Genomic DNA, 9812 nt, shown 5'->3' with positions numbered 1-9812 from the left:
CTTTTGGGTGTAGTATGCATTTCTATGTCAAAACATACTATGTTAAACATTTTTGCACTATCAACCCACATTTCATGTGAATCTATTTGACTCATGTTAATCATGTTATGCTACTGTTAAACATTTATGAATGTGTGTTCATTAACTTTGCAAGCCTCCCCTAACAATGGCAGCGCTGTAGGTTGTAACGCCCCTCCCATAATATTATGGGTATTGTTAGGTTTATTCTATGTTACTCATGTTACCACCCTTCTAGGGTTAGGCTATGTTAATTGCGTTAAACTTTGGTTTGAACACATAGATTTCATCGTTACGAGTATAACTGTTAATATGAACTCATGTAGTCACGTGGATTTGAGCATGTTAAACTATTTCAAACATATTATACTATATTCAAACTTGTATACTCGCCAACATGTTTTGTTGACTTTATTTTAAATGCATACTGCAGGATGAGGAAGTCAAGATTTGAAGAAATGAATAGGATGGCCTAGAAACCCACTTTTGAAATAAACTATGTTTAATGTTTGTTATTTCCTTTTTGACAATGTATGAAACTTTGCAATTATAATAAATGAAATTTAATATTATTGTCACATGTAGCGTTATGATGTTTTGAGCAATTTGTTCGTCTCATCCCGATGTTTCCGCCATCGGTTGGGGTGTGACAATGGTTGCTCATGTTTCAGGTGCAGTTCGGGAGCTAAAAAGGGACAAAACGCAGCTTAGGGAGGATTGGAGATAAACGGGTCACGCGCGGGGTGAAAGAAGAAACAAAACATACAATTCAGGGGTCCACCGTAAATTACGGTGGCCACCGTAATTTACGGTGGCCCTGAATCATCAACAAATTCCACCGTAACTCAGTTTGTTTGCACCGTAACATCTTGAAGGCCACCATAAATTACAGTGGGTACCGTAATTTACGGTGGAGGCTGCGAGGAAAACGTAACTGCCATCATTTAATCAGTTTTTGGTTGTCTTTTCACATTATCTCATCATTGGACGGTTTTGAAGCATCCTAGGGGCGATTTTGGTTGTTGGCACTTGGTTCTAAACAATTTCTAACATTCGGTTTGTGTTTTTGATTCGTATGAACATTAATCGTTGTGTGATGATGATGTACCAAGTCATGCGTGGCTAACTTGTGGTGATCATCTTAGGTGAAGGTTTCTCTAGACTTTTGTGTGTTTGTTCCGTTATTTCTAGAATGATAACTTGTATTTGCTTGATTGTCATGGTGTATGCATAATTGTTCAAAGCTTATTAATTGATATTGCAATTTCTAGTCTCAATCGTACGTTCTTGGTGCCGTTGGCAATCGAGATATTACGGGAAGGGTTAGGGTTGGTTATTGATTAATTGATCATCGGGAACCAACCTCGCGTTTATATAATCCGAGTACTTTGTTCCCTTTTATCACGTCAATTATTTATGCATGAGTTATGTCTATGTAACTCTTTCTAGTTGGAATTTCACACAATTGTTAAAAGAAACCGAATCCTAAGATGGTCGCTTGTTCCTAATCTGTTTACAAACTTAATCTTTGATTTGCAATCTAAGTAGTTAATATTAGTTCTTAAAACCAAAACAATCAACTCTTGAATTTTAATTTCTGCATTTAAGTTTAATTTTAGTTTAAGTGCAAAGCTATAAAATCACACATTTTCCACATACTCCCTGAGTTCGATACCCACTTACCGCTAGATATTAGTTGTATTTGGATTAAATTTGCGTGTACCTACGACAGCACGTCACTGAGACTGCCTTAAATTTGTCAAAGATTATGCAGCTAAGTGTAAAAGGTTTAAGAATGGAGGCGTATAAACCTCCTATGAATGATTAGAGGCAGTTCACATTAATAATGACACTAGATAAATCCCTTATTGTGATTTTATTGCTAAGAGTTACGTTTGGTTTTAGATACCGCTAAGTCTCTCATAAGACCATAAGCTTAGCAAACTTTTAGAAATTTTCCCGTAAGAACCCCAGATATTAAGTGTAAGGTAAAACTTACAAGCGAAATCATAAGAACCATTCCTTCTGTTCCTGTTAGAAACTTCTAATCATAGAATTTTAAAAGTATCCTCTCTCTAGAGGAAGTGCGTCGGCATATATGGTTGATATCTCTTGATTTCTATCGATTAAGAATACTAGATGGTATGACAAAAAGCGCCATATGAGGATTGGTGTATCTTAATATGTTCCATAGATTGCTTCCATGCCTGATCAGTATGGAGGTTTAATGCATGGAACCACAAAGATATTTCGATGGTCATATGGTACTAAAGTCAACTAATGGTATTCAAAGAAGATATCCAGAATGGAATTGTCCAAGAAAATGTCTTCGATTATGGAATTCGTGGAGTTGTAACATAAATATGTCACTTATCCGACACAGAATATGATAGATGAACTGGAGCTTGAGAATTAGAAAATCTTTGTAACCTCCTTGTATCTTGATTATCTTCTCCTAAGACTACCCTGTCTACCTCTTGTAAGTTAAGTAGAGTTAAGATTATATCCGATTTAGGGATGTATTATTATGAAATCTCCAAAACGGCTAGTGCCATCATTGGAAGAATCGAAACCCTGATTAAGTAAGTTTTAAAATAAAGGATTCATGTAGCCTAACTCAATATTCTGAGAATTTGGTATAGTCAAATAAGAAAGACGGTTCATTTTGCTTATGCATTTGATTACCGCAACCCTAATTAGGCAACAATTAGGAATGTCCATCAGCTGCCCAGGATCGTCGATTTGTTCGACTAACGACAAGGGTTAGCTATCCCTTAAGATTAGTTTTAAGCAGTGATTGGAATAATTATTTCACCTTAAGATAAGCTTTTCTATAATAGCTGATGTATAAGTATTAAGGCTGCTCCTTGGGAGACCTTGTATAGATGAAATGTTAAACATCTAATGTTAGGCAGAAGATTTGTAAGTCCAATTATCAGGATCTGAAAGTTGCCTTGGAAACAACGAATAGGATCAAACAAATCCATAATCATCTGTAAATTTGCCAGTATTCGGCAGAAAATCAAGGACTAATGAAAGCCGCGAACCTCCTGAGTTCTTGTTAAGGAATAAGGTTCAACAAAAGATATCACCCTAGAAGGGTGTGCCAATTTGTTAATTATCGGGCTAGTTAAGCTCTGAATATATTAAATCATTCGAAGGAATCGAATGTATCAAGAATAAATAGCTTATAAGCTAAAACCTACTTAAAGAGCTTGGCGGAGATTACCATGTATTACACATTAATGATTTAAGGATATGTTTCATCAATAAGTCGAGAAGCATTATCATATAATGATATGCAGATTTATGATATGATGAGAAACCTGTATCGATGAAGGATCGACAGGTTAAGAAGCTCCAAAAAGGATACATATACCTATTATAGAGGTCAACTTGGGAGCTTGGAGAGGCTCCAGATATGCTATAGAAGTTAAGTCCATTATGCGACAAAAAGAACTTCCAGCATTTTAGCAAATCTCGAGGTCGAGATTTCTTTAAGGGGGTGAGGATGTAACACCTCGAAAATTCATGATCAATATTATATCGACACGTGTCATAGACTTTAAACGTGTAAGAGGTTACTTTAGAGGGACTAAAGTTGACAAACAAGGAATCTACGTGTGTAAAAGGATTCAAAGTGTCAACAATGGATAAATGTATCCTTATAGAGCCCTACATGATGTTTATACCTTTAAACGAATAAATCATGGATCATACGAAGCTAATTGTGAAAGAAAGTGAGGAATTACAAACTACATGGGTTAAATGTGTCAACATGTTTAAAGTATACCTCTTAGTGACCTTTTAGCAAACCTGAAGATTTGTAATGGTTAATTATACTCACGAGAATGTGTGATAAAAATTTCACAAGGTTTCGATAAAGTATGAGAAAGTTATGACAATATTCGTATACAAAGGGTTAAAAGTGTCAACGTTGGAATTTAAGGCTTTACGGGTGATCACAAAGTTAACCAAGGACTTAACCAACTTTGTTTGTAACTTAGGGTCCTTAGAAATCAAGTTGGAGGGTTAAAAGTACAAAATAATAAGTTAAAACCACTATTTAAAGTCCAGGGGTCAATTCTGCCAAGTTTGAAACTTGTTTGGCTGGTTACCCACTTGCTAGCATAGCGCGAGCACCTACCCTTTTGCCGTAGCGCTACGCGAGGACCTGTGCTGGGCAGAATTCATGCACACCTGCAAGTTCAGCAAGTTAAACCGACTTAGGAAGGTTGTTTTCAATACCTGGAGCTTATTTGATGGTTTTTAATGGTCTAGGGACACTTGTAATCATCTGGATTCATTCATAGACTTGTTTGGCATGATCAAATTGAATCTAGAAACCTATATAAGGGCCATGAATTTGGGTTCTTCATTGCTCATTCACTTGTAAACTTCACAACTCACTTCTTGGAGGTTCCTGGAGCTCAAGACTCATCCATAGTGATCATTAGTTATGCTTAGGACTATTGTAAGTATACTTAACCTCCTTAATTCAGTTTTGCTTAGTTTATTAGCATTTAGTCAAACCGTCGTAATTAAGGTTTGACTTCGTCATTAATCTTAATTGCTCCAGTCAAATTTCATTTTGAAAGTACCTATGAGTTGGTAATTATGTGGGCATTAAACCCTTAAAAGGTCACCCTCTGATTCCCACTCTAATTAGGTCAATTGTCGAGTCAAACTTGATTATAAAAAGTCAACAGAAAGCTAATTTTCAAATAAATGCATAATTAGCAATGTAGAAGCTATGCAACCTGTTTTGACATTAATATAACTTGGTAATTAATGTAAGAACATGTCTAAACATGTTCAACTCGACAATTTTTAGTTTAGGCTCGGTTCGGGACCGAAAGTCGCATAGTTTGACTTATGCTTTGACTTTCAGTTCTGACCCGTTTGAGCATGATTTATGAATGCCTTAGAGCTTTATTAGGACCAAGTTACCTATAAGTATAACCCTCTGAGATTATACAACTTGGTTCATTAGTTATCCGATTCATATGCATGATTCCGTTAAATGCTTAAATGTTGACTATTATGCCCTTATCATCTTAAAATGTGATTTTTGATAAAGTGAAAGAATAGAAACCTTCACTACTGATTTATAGACTTGTCCCTAAAATTTGACATCAGTTTGAGGTCTAGATTAGGAGTTATGCTTGTTAGCGTAATTAGAAAGCTTTTTAGTAATTAAACCGGATAATTAGCATATAGCCTATCTAAACCTAATTTTTGATACCAAACTTATTACCCACTGATGTAATATAATATTTTGGGATTTTTTAAGATTTTTATTTATTTTTAGGCTGAGCATAACATAGAGTTCTAAGCTTAATTCGGTAATTGCCGGTTTTGCCCTTTTGGGCTATAAAATGAGTTTTACAAATCCTTTTGACCCCAAACCTTTTTCTACTAATCTAATATGATAAATAAAGGCTAAGTGCAGGTACTAGACGAAATAGGCTGGCTACTCCAGGCATCATTACTCAAGTCTCGCATGCTTTAGATGTCAAAGTCTGTTGAACAATTTTCTTTTTATTTGATCCGCCTGTGGATCTGTTTCGACTGTCTTGTGATACTTAAACATTACAATTTATTCAGTTGAAATAAATCTATCTTTTGCTTTCGCTGTGCATTTAAATAATGTGTTGTTTGACTATGATGATATCAATTACGTCACGATACTCCCCACCGGGCCCACCGGTGACACGTGGAAAATAGGGGTGTGACAATCCATAACAACTATCTTGCGATAATATTTATTACATTCGTTATCCCATACTAACAAATAATACAATCACATAGTTATCACAGATTTCTTGTCCTCCCGAATAATACAAATCCGACAACCTAGACTTTTAAATGTGTTTCTAGACTTCCTAGCTTGATTTGTTGTAGACTGCAACTAAACCTGCAACATACGTTAAAATAAAGTCAATACTGAAGTATTGGCGAGTATACAGGTTTGATATATATGATAGCATGAATAGATTGAAAGGTGCTGCAAATTTCCACATGCATAGACTTAATACACGACATATATACTCACAAAACTGATACTACCAGCTAAGTCCTCGATGCTCGATTCTTCGATGGCATAACTAGACCCCGTCGGGCGCAATAGTACTATACTAGTTGTGGTGGGACGTCACGAGTATAAGTCCTAGCACATATGCAACTAGCATCACGTATATCGATGCATAACAGTTATTCGCAAGTGATAAATTGATTGATTTAATAATTCGTTTGATGAGTTCGATTTGTTAGGAACGTATGTTACACCCAAAATGCGATAAAAAGGGTTCAAGTATACTCACAGTGCGTATTTTGTAGGTTAACACAATTTGGTTGGATTGGCGGGAGAATGTCTGAGAATATCCTAAATACAGACTGATTTCATGAGCATTTGATATCGCGTTAACTGATAACGGGATAAGCAAGAACGAACGATATTTCGATAGAACGCTGGCCCGTTCAGATGGGCTGTCCGATCGGATGGGCTGTCCGATCGGTTAGCCTGTCCGATCGACTAGCCTGTCCGATCGGTTGGGCTTTCTGATCGGATGGGTTGTCCGATTAGCTGGCCCGTCCAGCTGTATTCGACAACATTTTTGTGACAACTCGAGTTTCTAAGATTCCATCTTCGCACTATTTCACGTTAGTTGTTTTGATTGTTTGTTGACATGACTTGTTTGTTTCACAACTGTACGTGTTTGTAATAAGTTAAATCGTATTGTGGTTGGTATGTTATACATGGTGGGTGTTAAGCGTGTTATTTTTATATGTGTGTTATGCATTACATTTGAGTGTATATTCAGAATATGTTTTATGTTAGCATGATATTAACGATTAATAAAATATGGACCTTGTGCCAAACACCCCACCCGAAAACACCCTCCCCATATGAAGCCGACGGAATCAAAGATGGGCCTTGGCCCAGCGGCGAATGTTTTTAGTCCGGTTATAACTCGTACACGGAAACCGTATTCAAAACACGTTGAGCAAACCCTAATCACCTCCCCATCTTTCTCTCGTTATTCCTTGAACTCACGGCTGCCATCTCTACATTGGAAATCGGATATTTCACCGGTTTGATTATTTATGCTCGGTTAGTGTTCCTGCATATATTTAACTTTAGTTTTTCATGGATATTCATGGTGTCTTGATTGTTATTGCATGATATTTTCGGTGCAATAGGATCCATACATCATGAGGCTTGTCGGCTATTGTTCTTATAACTGCATGTGATTGCCACTAGTTTGTGCTTGTTATATGTGAATAAGAGTTTGTTAAACTGACTGATTAATGATAGTGGCTTATATGCATCCTATGCTCGAAAACTGTTGCATGATAATCCAACTGTGAAACTGTTTGATGATTGATTTGGCTGTTAGGATGGCTGATGATAATCGATAACTAGGGTTTATGTAACTTAACGATGCTGGTATGGATTATGATTGACGAATCAGTGTCCATAGAGTGATGATTAAATCTATAACTGGAACTGAATTGTAACTGCATGATTAGGGTTTGTAGAGAACCACCATCAGCTGTGAATGTGCAGCGACGAAAGACACAGTCCCCCGTTGACTGGCTCTTGACGAAACGCCCATGTCGACGAATAACATGTGTTTCGTCGAAAGGGTTATGCCAAATAATGGGTGTTTCGTCGGCTGATTTATGACGAATCACTTGGTCTTTCACCGTGTTTAGCATTCGACGAAACATGTAGGTCCAATTAAGAGTTTTTGAGTGTAAAGTTGTTGGCAATATTAATTGACCTCATGTGCACCCATTTAATGCAAACTCAGTTGCATGTGAATATATTGATAATGCATGTGACGACAAACATTTGATTGAGCCAATATCTATGCATGTGATGACAACTATAAATCATGATTGGACTAAAATCTAAGTTTGGCGGCTAGGAGCATGGGTGATGAAATATGCCAGCACATGTATTTAAATGATTGTTTGATGTTGAGAAACTGTTGCCATGATGGTGTTGATAAGTATGATGATTGTTCTTGTGCTAGTAATCATTAAACTAGATAATTGTGATTGTCATTGAAATCAATATTGGAATTGATAATTGATATTCAATGAACTGTTATGTTGCCTAAGAGGTTGCCATGTATTAGATTCAAATAATATGAGTGGGGTGATGGTTATATTAATTCATTAGGGTCTCATGATCATTAATGGACCGCACACTTAAATGAGTTAATTAGTTTTGGGCTACACATGATCACTAGTAGTGGGCCCAGTCACACACCTATGTGAAGGAAATTGAGAAACAAACTAGCCAAATATATGAAGTAGGAGATCGTGATATGAGTTCATATTTGGCCCAAGTGTTATTACATGTAATGTTTATGGTGTGTACTATGGGCAAGTATGGGTGGCATGGTCAACTATTATTAATTCCATGATATTGTGTGTGTGTCTCATTGGAAATATGAAAGTGGTATATGTGTTTGATTATTACAAAACTGATTGGTTTTGGTAACCATGCTAGGATTTTATTGATCAAACTTGAATGCACAAATAAGCATACCGAGCAAACCAAGGTGAGTTCACACTCTTACTAAGGCATGGGATTCCCGGGGTAGGGAATGGGATTGATTGATTGATTGTACTTACATGGTTATGGGAATTACGTACTACTGGCCGCATTTGGGAAAGGTCACTTACAAATACTGCTAGACTAGTGATACATGGGGAAGCCCCCACTACTCTTCGCACACATGCTTGTAATGGCCGCGATACTGATGCCGATCTTCGCACACATGCCTGTAATGGCCGCGATATTGATACCGATCTTCGCACACATGCCTTTAAGGGCCGCGATACTGATACCGATCTTCGCACACATGCCTCTAATGGTCGCGATACTTATACTAATTGATGTGTGTCGGTGTGTATATAATTTTGATGAGTATTTAAGCCCCTTTTTACACTTTTAGCCAAGTTTTAAATTTATAAAACACGATATTCACTAACACTAAACACACATATGGGCAAGTGCACCCATCGTGGACGTAGTATAGTGTTGGTAAGATACCGAGGTCGTCCAAGGACACAAGAGCTTTTAATACTGGTTTATCCTCAACGTCTAATCAAATCAAAAAGTGAGAAAAATGTTTTAAACTAAGAAAAATAAAAACTAACTAAATGCTGAAAATAAAAATAAAATAAAAACAGATAGACAAGATGAATCACTTGGATCCGACACGTGTATTAGTATAACCTTTGATTATTTTCGCACTTTTGCACTTGTTTAAGAGATTATCTTAGTTATTGTAGTAGGCCCCTCTTTTGAAGGCGACGTTACCCTCAACCCAGTAGTTTGAGTCAGCAAGGATACAATCCTAAAGGGTCGGATTATTGAAAGATAATGAATTAAGTTATTAATGCAAATTGTGGTAGGCCCCGCTTTTGGCGGTGACGTTACCCTCGGCTAAGTAGTCTGAGTCAGCAGGGATACAGTCCTAAATAGCCAGGTTATAGTATTAATAGTAGTTAACTTATGAGGGGGTCAAAGAGTTTGGATCCCCGCCATCCAATACCTATGGGCATTGAAGGAGATCCTACTAAATTTGACCCAGGTCCCAAGCAGGACCTCTAAACGCTGAACAAGGGCAAGACCCTTACCAAACCGTTCCCTTAACCCCCGACCAGGTAGCCAACATACCTCCATATAGACCGTGGAGGTATGAATGGTGAAAATCTTTTATTTTATATAGACAGTAAAATAATGCCAAGACACCACGGACAAACGATAAGGA

This window comes from Helianthus annuus, chromosome 13 (genome assembly GCF_002127325.2).
Source record: "Helianthus annuus cultivar XRQ/B chromosome 13, HanXRQr2.0-SUNRISE, whole genome shotgun sequence".
In the NCBI taxonomy this organism is placed as follows: Eukaryota; Viridiplantae; Streptophyta; class Magnoliopsida; order Asterales; family Asteraceae; genus Helianthus; species Helianthus annuus.
The sequence above is the reverse complement of the archived record's forward strand: the minus strand, read 5'-3'. Positions refer to the sequence as shown.